Source organism: Microtus oregoni, unplaced genomic scaffold (assembly GCF_018167655.1).
Source record: "Microtus oregoni isolate MIOR12 unplaced genomic scaffold, Mior012 000028F_ref0000031, whole genome shotgun sequence".
Classification (NCBI taxonomy): Eukaryota; Metazoa; Chordata; class Mammalia; order Rodentia; family Cricetidae; genus Microtus; species Microtus oregoni.
In genome coordinates, this window is record NW_024543087.1 from 7231896 (window position 1) to 7246841 (window position 14946).

A 14946-nucleotide genomic window follows, 5' to 3' on the forward strand; every position below is an offset into this window, starting at 1 on the left:
ATATATGTCAATACATAAAAAATGTTTTAAACAGAGATAGAAACATGCATGCATACAATAGTCAATATAATTTAACTTTGTATCAATATACAAAAATGGATACCAATATATTTGTCTAAAAGCAGTAACTCACAATTATAAATCTATTATTCCATCATTCCCTCTTTTTTTTCTTTTCAAAATGATCCCTGAGCTTATAAAATTCCTCCCCCAACCTCCCAACCCCTAAATGATGTCCCTAAACCCAGGGGTAAATTTTACTGGGAGAGGGGACGTCGTCCTCTAGAATTACTTCCAGCTGTCATGGGGGCGACGTTCTTTCTAGGGGATCCTGTGAAATTCCCTCTTATTTTTCTTTTCAAAATGATCCCTGAGCTTATAAAATTCCTCCCCCAACCTCCCAACCCCTAAATGATGTCCCTAAACCCAGGGGTAAATTTTACTGGGAGAGGGGACGTCGTCCTCTAGAATTACTTCCAGCTGTCATGGGGGCGACGTTCTTTCTAGGGGATCCTGTGAAAGTAAAATGATGGTTAAATTTCAAGATCAATGTCTTTTAAAATTGCAAATAGTCTCTGAGTATTTTGTGGAGGTCTGGCCAGAATGTTGTACAAGATGTGCACCATTTCAACTAACTAAGTTGAGATCGTCTTGTGCAGCTGGTATCCAAAACAGGTCTTGTAGTAGCGCTCTCAGTATCATGACGTCATATCAACCAGGTAGAGTTGTTGTTGTGGGGCCCCATCTTCTTCGTGGAAACTTCAAATGTCACTTAGGGAAAACTCATTGTCCATTGAGAAAAAATTAAACATTAATCATATAGACATATATAGACATATATATGTATATATTCTATGAAAGGCATGATAGATATTTTCAATGAAAAGTATGATAGATATGAAGAAAAGCAAAGATGTTTTCTAAATTCATATTTCTTTCTGTCCCATATCATGGCTCTTGACATGAGACAGAAACTCCAGAAACTCTGGGTTTTTCTCTTACTAACAGGCTTGGAATTGGAGAGGGACTGAGCCAGAGTCCAACTTCAAAACAAGCTCTACATATTTATAAAGAAATGTTTAATAAGACATATATATATATATATATATATAAATTAATACATACAAAATGTGTCCATCCATCAGTAATTAAATATTCAGGGTCCCTTAATTTCTTTGAAGATGAGTATTTTCCTGTGGAGATAAGAACCCTGCCTCCAACCTATCTGTATTTCTTACCATCAGTATGCTCGCCATCCTTATGAAAGCATTGTTATTTATCTTTTCCAAGTGGCTTCTCTTCTTCAAACCGAAACTTTATTAATTTTAACGGTATCCACAATTTTTCCTCACCTGTGGAGATAAGAGCAAAATCCCTTCCCCAACGTAGCACATCTCCTGGCTTCCATTGTGAGGTCAGCACATCCTTGAAATAAACTGGTTGATGTAGTTCAGTAGACTTTTCCATTATCCAATGTCTTTCTGCGGCAGTTGTTCCCTTCTCATTAGCTTTGAGAAAATTCAAGGTTAACAAAGCATTATGTAACCTATTTCTGGGGGTGTTTTCCACCCCTTTCTGTTTGTTCAACATATCCATTATAGTTCGATTTGATCTTTCTATGACTGCTTGACCTGTAGGATTGTATGGTATACCTGTAACATGCTTGATATTTTAATAATCAAAAAACCGTTTCATTTTCCTACAGACATAAGCAGGACCATTATCTGTCTTTATTTGTGTAGGTATACCAATGATAGCCATGACTTCTAATAAATGAGTGATTACTGAATCAGCTTTTTCTGAACTTAAAGCAGTTGCCCACTAAAAGCCTGAAAAAGTGTCAATGGTGTGATGAACATATTTTAATTTGCCAAATTCTGCAAAGTGGAACACATCCATCTGCCAGATTTCATTCCTTTCGGTGACCTTTGGATTAGCCCCTGCAGGCAGTGGCGTTTGGTTATAGAAAGAGCAAGTAGGGCATTTCTTTACAATCTCCTTGTAATTTCCATGTAATTGAAAACTCTTTCTTCAAACCTTTGCTATTAACATGATTTTTTTTATGAAATTCAGAGGCTTGTAGCACACTACCAATCAATAATTGATCAATTTCTGCATTAATTTGTGCTAGAGGACCTGGCAGACCCATATGGGATCAGATGTGTGTTATGTACATGGGGCAAAGCCTATTCCTGATCAAATCTTGAACCTGGAGAAACAATGTGGTTAGTTTAGTATCATCAGGTATAAATTCAGCAGTTTCAATATGTAAAGTAACTCTTTCTGCATATTGTGAATCTGTAACTATATTAATAGGTTCTTTAAAATCCCTTAGCACCATAAGAATGGCATATAATTCTGCCTTCTGGACAGAATTATACGGACTTTGTTCCACCTTACCCAAGTCTTCTGATTTGTAACCTGCCGTCCCTGATTTATTGGCATCAGTATAGAATGTACGGGCTCCAGCTATTGGAGCATCACGGACGATTCGAGGAAGAATCCAAGAAGTTCTCTTTATGAAGTTAAGCCTCTTGCTTTTTGGATAGTGTTATTAACGTCTCCCAAAAAATTAGCAAAACTCTTTGCCATGGTTCATTATCTTCCCATAAATTTTTTAGTTCATCAGCAGTGAAAGGCACTATAATTTCTGCTGGGTCTATGCCTGCTAGTTGACGAAGTCTCAGCTTGCCTTTTATAATTAACTCAGAGACTTTTTCCACATAAGTTTTCAGTTTCTTACCTGGTTTATGTGGTAAAAAGATCCATTCCAAAATGATATCATCTCTCTGCATTAAAATTCCTGTAGGAGAAATTTTTGATGGTAGTATGACGAGAATACAATCAAGCTCTGGATTCACCTTGTCCACATGTGCCTGTTGTAATTTTTCCTCAATCATTGTCAGTTCCTTTTCTGCTTCATCTGTTAATTCTCTGGGACTGTTTAAATCTTTATCATCATCCAAGGTTTTGTTCAAATGAATTATTAGATCAAGTGTTATTCCAATAGCTGGTCGTAGAATGGAAATGTCTCCTAACAGTCTTTGAAAGTCATTAAGAGTCCATAGGCAATCTCTCCTAATTTGTGCTTTTTGTGTCTTAATTTTTTGCAAACCTATTTTATAACCTAAATAATGAACAGAATCTCCCTTCTGAATCTTTTCAGGAGTGATTTGCAATCCCCATTTAGGTAAAAGTATCTTTATTTCTTCAAACAGTCTGTTCAAGTTATCCATATTTGAATCGGATAACAAAATATCATCCATGTAATGGTATACTATTGATTTGGGAAATTTCTTGCGTATTATTTGCAATGGTTGGTTCACAAAATATTGGCACAGGGAGGGGCTATTTAACATACCCTGGGGGAGAACGGTCCAGTGGTACCTCCTCGAAGGTTGAGAATTGTTATAAGTAGGCACTGTGAAGGCAAATTTTTCTCTATCTTCTTTTTGCAAAGGTATAGTGAAAAACAATCCTTTAAATCAATAACTATGAGAGGCAATCCTTTTGGTAATAAAGAGGACAAAGGAATTCCAGATTGCAGAGGGCCCATAGGTTGAATAACCTTGTTGATGGCCCTGAGGTCTGTCACCATTCTCCATTTACCTCATTTTTTCTTAACCACAAATACAGGAGAATTCCAAGGGCTGGTAGATTCTTCTATATGTCCAGCATCTAATTGTTCTTGTACCAGCTGTTCTAAAGCCTGTAACTTTTCCTCAGCTAAAGCCATTGCTTTTTCCATACTGGTTTCTCAGTCAACCATTTTAGAGGTAAGGCTGTTGGTATCTCTGAAGGGACATCAATTGCTTGTTCTTGTACAGCCCGAATGGCCGGTTTTCTCCGTTTGTAATATCTTTTAATATTATTCCCAGAAATGTAGGCTCTAGAAGTAGCAGGAATTTTAATTTCGGTATTCCATTGTTGTAATAGGTCACGGCCCCCTAAATTCATTGCAATATTGGCCACATATGGCTTTAATTTTCCTATTTGTCCCTCTGGCCCTATACATTCAACCCATCTCGTGCTCTGCCTTACTCGAGAAAGGGTTCCAATTTCCAGGAGCTGAACATTTACATTCTGAAGAGATCAATATGGATGCCAAGATTCTGGGGTAATGATACTTACATCAGCACCTGTGTCCAGCAGGCCAGTAATAAAAATGCCAATTACACACACTCTCAGTTTAGGTCTTTGATCATTTATAGAAGTTTGCCAAAACACACGTAACTTATCTTTCTGATCATTATTGGTTGTAACAGTAGGCATGGGGTTTCCTAATTGTCCTGATGAGGCATGTTCTCTGCAGAAACTGGAAATGACTGAACCATGTGTGCCATGGGGGCCTGTGAGGCACCCCCCTCACGTTTCCCGACTGTATCAGGTTGCCTTGTCTATCTCTTGTAGACCTGCATTCATTCGTCCAATGTTTGCCTTTTCCACATCTTCTACATAAACCTGAAGGCTGAGTCCTCCTATTTCTGTTATTTCTAGAAGATGCATTATTATTATTATTTCTGAAAGATGCATTATTATTATTATTATTATTTCTGAAAATCCGTTGTCTACAATTCCTTTTCATATGACCCATTTTGCCACAATTAAAACATTTGGTATTCTGGTGTCTCCTTTTACCATTGGAAATTGCTTCTTCTACCAATGCTTCAGTGCCATAATCAAATGTATCAACATTGAGTGTATGCAAGATCCATTCTTCCAAGGGCGCTGATCTGAGCTTTAAAGGCCCCCAAATCCTTTTGCATTCCACATTTGCATTTTCATAAGCCAAAGACTCAATCATTATACGTCTTGCTTCTGGGTCAGATATACTTATTTGTACAGCCTTAGTTAATCTTTGTAAAACGTCACTAAAGGGTTCTCTCTGACCCTGTTTAACTCTGACAAATGATTCCATTCTCTGTCCTGAGTCTTGTACCCTGTCCCAAGCCCTTAAGGCTGCTGTAGTACACATGGAGAGTGTGTTTTCATCCAAATTAGGTTGTTCCTGATGGTCAGAAAAGAGCCCTTCACCTAGAATTTTATCTAGGGAAATGTCAATTCCCTTCGCTTTTTCCTGCTGTTCTAAAAGTCTAGCCTCTTGCCTGAATAAGCATTTCCATTTCAATTGCGGTCCACTCTCAAGTACCACAGAGCTCAGCTGGAGCCAGTCTGAGGGGGTTGCTCTGCTTGTTGTGGCCCAAGATCTTAGCATCTCTTTAACAAAAGAGGCTTGCATCCCAAAAGTCCTGACAGCCTGTTTTATTTCCTTGAGATCATTCATACGGACTGGCTCCCATGTATCCTCCTTGATGACCCTAGGGTTTCTGGAACCAATCACCTTCTCTGTTGTTATTACTGGAAAGGCAGGGCGAGCTGTAGGTAGAGCTTTGTGGAAATTGTCCCGGAGAGATTTACCCACAGATGTAGTTAAAATTTGCCGTTCTACCCTTTGCTCTTCTTCATCAGAATTTAGAAATTCCTCAATCTTTTCAATTCTATTCACCATTGCCTTCTGCAATGTCTGAATCTCCTGTCCAGAATTATGTTCCAAAGCCTTCACTGAGGATTCTAAAGTATGAAGTTTGTCCGTTAGAGATAACATCTCATCTTTGGTCATAATTTTTATGGCATAAACCGTGCCTTCTTGTATTGACAATCTTTCCGTCAATCTGTCATAAGCTTTAGACAAAAATCTGATTGTCACATTCAGCAGTTTTGATTCTCTCAGTTAATGTTTCATTTCCTACAGAAAGGGAATGAAGCTTACCATCCAAATCAGCTGTTCCCTCTTCCATAGTAATGAATTTCCCCTTAATATCAGCCACTAATGTTTCAGTTCCTACAGAAAGGGACTGAATCTTTCCATCCAGATCAGCTGTTCCCTCTTCCATAGTAATGAATTTCTCCTTAACATCAACCTGGAGAACTTCAAACTGATTCTTGAGAAGATTGTTGTCATTCTCAATTGTTTTTAGGCGTTCAATCTCTGCCTTAAGAATCCTGGATTCGTCTCATAAAGACTTTATCATATTTCTATTATCAAACCATTTAGTGCCAATGAAAAACTACGAATCCCAGAAGGATCCATAGATGTGGGGTGACAGACACTTCTTGTAAATCTCCCACATGGTACAATTAAAAAAACTGTTAAATTCTTGAATACTAACGTGTTCAGACATTTTATTTATAAAAGAAAAAGTTTTTACCTGTAATCATCGGTTCCTGCAGTGGTGGTCTCTGTGTTTTTGGAGCCTGTCGTAGAACTAGCTCTTGTAGACCAAGCTGGCCTCGAACTCACAGAGATCTGCCTGCCTCTGCCTCCCAAGTGCTGGGATTAAAGGCGTGCGCTACCACTGCCTGGCTGGCCTCAAACTCACAGAGATCCGCCTGCCTGTGCCTCCCAAGTGCTGTTATCAAAGGCTTGAGCCACCACTGCTGGCCAAGTCACTTTGTATCATACCAAATCTGCCGCTGTGGCGCCTTTTGTTGCAAAACCGCAGGTACTTGAGCTTCTGCTAATTCAGGCAGTGGGGTTCCACTGCAAACTTAGCCAAGGCAGGCAGAATGGGCCTGTGTGGTCAAGTGTGTCTTGGACTCGGCACTGGGGCCCGAGTCACGAACTAAAAAACTGCACCCCTGAGGGTGCTGTGTTAGCTAGCGGGCTACCTGCTTGAGTTGGGGGCAAAATGGCCCACGTTGGATGCCAAAATGTAATGGCGTAAGCAAATGCAGACAGATTGTAAAAATATATATACATCTTTAATGGAGAAATAGACTTACAGAACCACCATTCCCGAGGAGACCAGGAAAGCAGAAGCAGTGGCTTGGAGCATGCTCGCCAAATTTATAGGCAAACATTAGCTCGAGGCGAACACGCCCCCTTAGGGGCGGGACTTATCCCTACAGTCATCCTGCTGAAAGCTCTGTGGGGGCCCTGGTTCCTTCTTTGCTGGTGTAGTCTAAGAACGTTGGTGTACAGTCCAGTGCAGGACAGCATGTGTGAGTAGTGTGAGCAGTGTGATCACTGTGAGCAGTATGATCAGTGTGAGCAGGATGTGTAGCAGACATACCTGTAGGAGGAACGGTCCTTGCAAGTGAGAAACACTGTGTTGCTTTGAAAGAGAATGACTCCTATAGATTTAGATAACTGAATGTTTAGTCCCTAATGAGTGGAACTGTCTTTGGAAGGATGAGGAGGTGTAGCCTTGTTGTGGTCTTGTGTCACTGGAGATGGACTTTCAGATTTCAAAGCCTCACTCTCCCTCGGCCTCCAGCTTGTAGGTCAGATGTAAGGTCTCAGCTCCTGCTACAACACCATGTCTGACTGTTGTCATGTTCCCTACCACGTTGGTCATGGACCAACCTCTGGAACTGCAAGCAAGCACCCATGCAGGAGGTCTAATCTGTGCAGGGTTCGATGTTAGTGTTATAGGAAATCATCTTTATTGCTGCATATTATTGTAGTTAAGATATATCATCCCATAGCATCAGAACCATCAAATGATTCTGTCCATCAAATACATTGCCTATCAACCATTGTGTTAATTATTTATCTTATCATTTTGACAAAATATCTAATGGAAGCACCCCAAGGAAAAGCAGGTTTATTTTGTTCATCGTCCATCATGGCAGAAGGTCAAGGCAGCCGGTGTGTGAGGTGGCTGTTCACATCGCATCCACACTCAAGAAGCAGAGAGAGATGAATGCTCAACTTCTCCCTTTTAAGATCAACCCAAAATCCCAGCTCATAAGACACCCACATTTAGAGTAGATTTCCCCTCCCCAGGTAAACCTTCCTAGAAATGCCTTTACATATGATGTATCTCCAAAATAACTTCAGGTCATATTAAGTTGACAGGATTGTCACAGTCATGAAATTGAAGTCTTTGAATAAAATTGAGAATGTTCTCTTCATTTGCATAAACTTCAGGCCATTCCACTTCAGAATTAGATCAAATTCTATCTTTTAAGATTTTTATCACCTTGCTGTTTTGTAAAGATTTTTTCATTTTGTATTTGTGTGCAAATGTGTGTGGACAGGCTTGGATGCAGTGACCTGTGGAGTACAGAACAGGGAGCTGGGTCTCTTGGAGCTTGAGTTACAGGCAATCATAAGCTACCTGACACGGGTGCTGGGAACCGAACTCAGATCCTCTGCAAAAGCAGTGTCTTAGGGTTTCTATTGCTGTGAAGAGACACCATGATCACAGCAACACTTGTGAAGGAAAACATTTAGTTGGGACTTGCTTATGGTTTCAGAGGTTGTTGTCCATTATTGTCATGGTGAGGAGCATGGCAATTTGCAGGCAGACATGGTGCTAGAGAAGAAGTTGAGAGTTCTATGTCTTGATCCACAGGAATCAGGAAATGAACAGTAACACTCTGTGTAGCTTGAGCATAGGTGACTTCAAAGCCCACTCCCACAGCGACACACTTCTTCCAACAGGACCACACCTCTTTGTAGTGTGGTCCTTTGGGTCTTTGGGGGTTATTTTCTTCCAAACCGCCACAAGCAGTATACACTCTTAATGCATAAGCTCTCTCCAGCCCTAGACATTGCTACATTTATTAGTTTACATCAGAGTATGTTGAGTCCTGTGGTGGTAGGCAATGGCGGCTATCCCTATTCCAAAGTCATCAAAGTAATTTATTAGAACATATGAAATAGAAAAAAACACTCTCTCCCAGAAAAGCTCAGCTTGAGAAATTAAAGCATAGGAGCTGTGGAGGACTCTCTTTGGGAATCCGACTGTGGAGAGTACTGAGAAAAATGAACTGTTTTCCATTTTGAGGTCAGTGAAGACACTGACCTCAAATATGTTTGGTCTCCTTGAGTCAGAAGCAGGTGCCCAGATACAGGTGAGGAAGAAAACTGTAAAACCCATAGTGACCACCTCCAGGGCGATACAGAGGGACCACCTCCAAGGGGGACCCAGGCTCTGGTGAGCAGAGCCACGAGTATCCGCAATGGTGACTGCGCTGATCCTCTCCACTTTTCATATTTTGTTTTCAAAGCCATGTGCGGTAGTCACTTGCTGTAATCACATCCCCTTGAGCAATGATAAAAGAATAACCTCGGATTAAATCTCAATGTTGATTAAAGGACAATGCAGCCAGTACTTTAAAAAGGAATTTTAATTGATAGTGACAAGGTAAGAAAGTAGAAGGAAATTAATATTTGGAGAGAGACAAGTACTATGCTAATTACACAAGACTCTTGTTTAATATTCATGACCCATATAATACTGGATCAGGCGATATTGTATGCATGTGCATGGAAGGGTGTGTGCAGGCCAGGGGGTAACCTCGGGTGTCATTCCTCAGGGGCCATCTGCAATTTATTTTTGAGACAAGTTCTCTAGCAGGCCTATAGCTCACCATGTAAACTATGCTGTCTAGATAGTGAGCCCCAAGGAACCACCCATCTTTGTCCTCCCAGAAGTGGAATTAGAATGTGCCCTGTCACACCCATCCCCTACTTTACACAGTTTCTGGAGGTCACATTCTGATGAGCGCTTGACTAACTAAGCTGGCTCATCAGATGTTCTTAAATTCACTGCACTTATAGGGGAACGGTTAGTCGTTTCTCTCAAAGTTGCATCTTTAGTAACTTCCAAATCTAATGATGTGGTTCAAGAGTTATGTTACTATCACTGAGTATCAAAAGATGTGTGATCATTTATCTGATGATGGGATGGTGATGTTGCTGTGGATAATTGCTACACAGCTCTGTTGGTCCACTCTGTTGTCTTGAGTCTTCATCAAGTAGAAATATCTCTCGCCACTGGTGCTTTTAGGATTATGAATCTTGTTAGTAGATACTTTCTTTTATTACTAAAAACTTGGCTGTCATTGGTTGTTTGAAAGCCTATTTGCCTTGGGTCATGTTTCCTAGGAGCCTGTCCTGAGACAGGGATCCAGATTCCTGCCATGTGTCAGTGTTTTACGTCAACACGGAAAACAGCCCTTCAGAGTCGTGAGCGAAGGCAGAAGAGTCAAGCAGCAAGATATACCTTATAGCAACAAGCACCCTCGTCTTGAGCCACAGGGGCCAGAGCATGCTTTAGATCTAGGTATTTCTGTCTAGGAAGTGGAGGAGTGTTAGGTAAAACCCATCATCCAGAGGTGGAGCTGCTATGAGTCTTTGGCGAGTGACTCTTCCAGCAGCTGGCATGTGGGAAAACACACTCAAGAAAAGAAATATGGACCAATTGTGAACACATCTGCTTTTGAAATTCAGGGTTTGGATGTCTGCCAACTGTATAGTACATGGGAGATCATATCCAACTCCCCTCCCCTCTATCCTTGCAAGAAAGGTATCTATTGCTCAGGAAATGTGTCCCTGTATCTCCCAAGTGAGCCTGCTCATTCCTGCCAAGACGATATACATCTGTGCATACAGGAGAGAGTACATAGTCATTGGCTGGATTTCGCCCTGCCTAGGTAACCATGCTGATGCAGAGACCATATCCTAGAAGACACTGGAGAAACAACAATGCATTCAGCCAGGTTTTCTCTGTTGATGAAGACCTCCAAGAGGAGACAGTGAGATGTCACCCTTCTGACTTGTGTTCTTAGTTTGCAAATCCAACCTAAGCACTCCTACCTCACTTTTACAGCTCAAGCAGTATCTGTGTATGTCTCACATTCCTTTTCTCTTGCCTGATCACCTTCAAATGAGCCTTGGAAGTCAGTATGCTGTTGTCGAGGTTTCTGTCCTGCCCAGTTCCCACAGTCGTTAAGTCCCAAAGAAATCACACAGAGGTCTACATTAGTTAGAAACTGATTGGCCCATTAGCTCAGGCTTCTTATTAACTCTTATAACTTATATTAACCCATTATTCTTGTTTATGTTAGCCACGTGGCTCGGTACCTTATTCGGTGAGGCAGTCACATCTTGCTTCTTCTATGGCTGGGTCACAACTGCAGAAGGAACTTCCTTCTTCCCAGAATTCTCCTGTTCTCACTGACCCACCTCTATTTCCTGTCTGGTTGTCTCACCTATACTTCCTGCCTGGCTACTGGCCAATCCGCCTTTATTTAAAATATAATTGACAGAATACAAACCATCATCCCACACCAGTGTACTTTAGAGTTTGTATTGCTTGAGTATCTTAGTAATGTTTCTATTGCTATGATGAAATTCTGTGACCAAGGCAACTTGTAGGCAGGAAGGTTTATTTTGGGCTTGTGCCTTCAGAAGGTTAAGAGGCCATCAGCATCAAGTAAGATAAATATCACATCAAACAGATGTAGTGGATGGAGCTGGAAGCTGAGTGTTGAGGATACACATCTTGAACCATAAATGGATGAGTGGAGAGAGAAAATTGGGATTAATGCATGGTTTCTAGAATCCTGTCTTTTAAATCTTTAATTTTTATCTTTTACTTTTGTCTCTTGACAAAAAATGCCATATAGTAGTACTATATAAAGATCTAAGAAAGTAAATGAAAATTTAAAAAATTAAAAAAAAGCTAATTACATTGCCTTCCTGACTGTGTTATTTTTTTGAGTCTACATGATGTGATTGATCTCATATTATAGTTATGTGTATGTATGACATCCCTTAGTATCTCAGAAAATTGATCCATGACACCTCACAAAACCCAAAGTCTATAGATGCTCAAGTCTTCATGACTGAGTACAAATCTTAGCTCTTCAATAAATGATCTTCATGTATTCATGAATGAATGCCAATCTCTTCATGAATGAATGCCAGTATCCCATGGTCAGTGAACTATCCAGTGAGGCCCTAGGCAGTGTTCTTCACACTCTAATGTACAAATTGAACATTCATAATTGTCTGTTCCTAAGCCTGTCTTTTCTCTGAGCCCACCAGGGCACCCCTGCAGGTCTATAACTATATGTCCTGAAAGTTCAGTCAGCAAATTTCTAGGTCATAATGCTACCAAGCATCTGGAAACCAATAGAAACATGAAAAACATGTTTTGCTGAAGCTTTAGGAAACCTATGTCAGATAGGATTGCTTGTCCTGGAAGCAGAATCTGAGAGAGCTACTGCTAGGTAAGTGACTTGTTTTTTTTTTAGTTTTATTTTTTTGGTTTTTTGAGACAGGTTTTCTCTGTGGTTTTGGAGCCTGTCCTGGAACTAGCTCTTGTAGACCAGGCTGGTCTCGAACTCACAGAGATCCGCCTGCCTCTGCCTCCCGAGTGCTGGGATTAAAGGCGTGCGCCACCACCGCCCGGCTAAGTGACTTGTTGAGGAGGGAGTGCTCTCATGAGAGAACACTGTAATTCTACCAGGAACATCAACTGTAATGGGAAGACATTGACCAGAGAAGGAGTCTCAGAAGTTGAGCTTCAGCCTGCTCCTGGACAATGCTCTGGGGCATGGGTTTGCCTGCTACTAGGCAAAGTGACTTTGAGGAAGTATATGTGTGTGTGTGTGTGCACACGTGCGTGCGTGCATGCGTGCATGGTGTGAGATTCCTCTCTATATGGTGTGAATGCCATTGGTTAATTAAGAAGTTGTCTTGGGCCTGGAAGGGCAGAATAGAGGTAGGTGGGAAAACTAAACTGAATGCTGGGAGAAAGAAGGCAGAGTTAGATAGAAGCCATTTAGCCACTGCCAGGGACAGATGTGGCAGAACCTTGCCAGTAAACCACAAGCCTCGTGGTAAAGTTTGAAATAATAGAAATGAGTTAATTCAAGATGTAAGAGCTAGCCAATAAGAAGCTAGAGCTAAGAGGTCAAAAAGTGATTTAATTAATATAGTTTCTGTGTGATTATTTCATGTTTGGGCAGCTGGGAACAAAATTACAGCTTCCTCCTACAACACATGTATACATGTAGGGTATATGTGTAAGTGTAGGTATGTGAGAGGTATGTGTGTGTTTGTGTGTACGTGTGGGGTAGGTTGTGTATAGCTATGTAGATATGTGTTTGTATGTGTATGTGTGTGTGTTTTGTAGTGTGTCTCATGTAGTCCAGGCTGATTTTGAATCCTGATCCCCTTGCCTCACTTCTGAGCAACGTAATTAGCAGGCATGCATCACCATGCTCTGCAAAAAAGTTGGTTGTATATCTACTGTTTTGGGGCCATCCCAGAAGGTGGGTACACATGCTTGGTAATGGGCACCCACTTGGCTAGGGAGATTATTGCCTGCAGCATGCACTTGAATCCTCTGTAAACGTAAAAGGAGGCAATGATGCTCCTTTGTTGAGACCTAACTGCCTGGTGTGCCCGAGGTTAGGCTCTTCCATGGTCTGCCCAGTAGTTTTAATCCAGCTTTCAGCTAGAGTATAATGTCATCAAAGAAACCTAATCAGTGGCCAAGGGAAACAATGTCATTTCCTCTCCTAGGCTAGCTCACAGATGGAAGGATGTGACTGTTTTGTGTCCTCATAGGGAGGAAGGGAAATGCTTCTCATGTCTTACGTGACATGACAAATCAGCTCTCAAACATGTTCAGCTATAGGAAGAAGTGTGCATGAAATCCTGAAGTTCATAAATATTGATAGAATAGAAGCAAAATGCTTAAGGCTATTAAAATTATACATAAATTGTTTCATCCCTTTGAAATTTATTCTTAAAATGAGTTATTTAAGATGACTTTTACTTCAAAATAATGTATTTAAATAATGTTTGCCTGTATATAAGTACGTGTACCATATGTGGCCCAAAGGCCAGGACAGGGAATCATATCCCTTAGAAATGGTGTTACAGATGGTTTTGAAAAACTGCGTGGGTGCTGGGTACTGAACCCAGGTCCTTTGAAAGAGCATCAAGTGCTCTTAACTGCTGAGCCATCTCTTTAGCCCCATATGAGCAACTTTGAAAAAGATATGCTCTCACTATATGTCCCAGAAAGACTTGGACCTGCCAGCCTGTTGTCTGAGTCTTTGTCTTGCTGGGATTGCAGCGTACTGCCATTCCCAGCTGCAGATGTGTTTGCAAAGTCAATCGCAGTAAATACTCCCCGTGCAATATGTAGAAATTCTCTGAAACTTGCATTAAATTTAGGACAGTTATATGAGGTTTTCATAAGTAATCACTATGTGATATATTTTAGACAAAATTATTAATTGCATCTATCAGTATTATTATTTGCTACAATAGTGTATATATGTGCACGCACACACACACGCGTGCGCGCGCAGAGAAACTAGATCCTTACTCTTATGTCCTTTCATTCATCAGTATAAAATATAAAAACATAACAGAGACTAGTCAATCTCTTTTAAATGTCTAAGTAAATGGGGCCAACCACACATAACCTTGAAGGCCTCCCCTCTTCAACCCTCACCCATTGCTTCCCTGACAGCTGTCAAATGACAAGAATTTAAAGTTCAATATGGGGTTAGGGAGATGGGTCATTGGGTAAAGTGTTTGCTATACAGTCATGAGGACCTGAGTTTGATTCCCCAGCATCTGTATAAAGCTGAATTTGGTAGCATGTGTCTGTATTCCTAGTGTTCTGACATGAGAGCCCAGCTCACCTAGCGTATGTAGCAGTGCTCACCCTAACTACACACCTCACGGGAGGTAGAAGACAAGGGCATCTGGCCTCGGTTTTCCACTGGCTTCCACATGTGTGCTGTAGCACACAGACACCCCACTTAGACATGCACACCCAGCTTTAAAATAATGAGTTTTTCCAAGCCAAAGGTGATATCATTCATTCAATAAGATCAAGCTCTTGTGTTGATGCAATGACTTACTCTCTTAGAGATTAGCATTTTCCTAATTCTCTAATATTACTGTGAATACCATAATATGAATTATATTACTGCAAAAATTACAAGTATGAAAAGATGCATCATTCTTAATGAAAAAACGCTCTCGGAGCAATAGCCAAGTGAAAGGAAACGGCCATACTTTCTATGCTTTAGTTCCGTTACTTAATTGAAATATGAGATATTTCTTTATTTATTCTTTGTTAAAAACTGCTTATTGCCCTAGCCTGCTAGTTACTAAAAATG

The 14946-nt window shown here is 40.7% G+C and overlaps 1 protein-coding gene across 8 annotated transcripts in view; it reads left to right on the forward strand.

Annotated features, from left to right (window-relative positions):
• Positions 1 to 14946, forward strand: part of Rbms3 (RNA binding motif single stranded interacting protein 3) — a 1319552-nt gene that overhangs the window by 606115 nt on the left and 698491 nt on the right. The window lies entirely within an intron of this gene.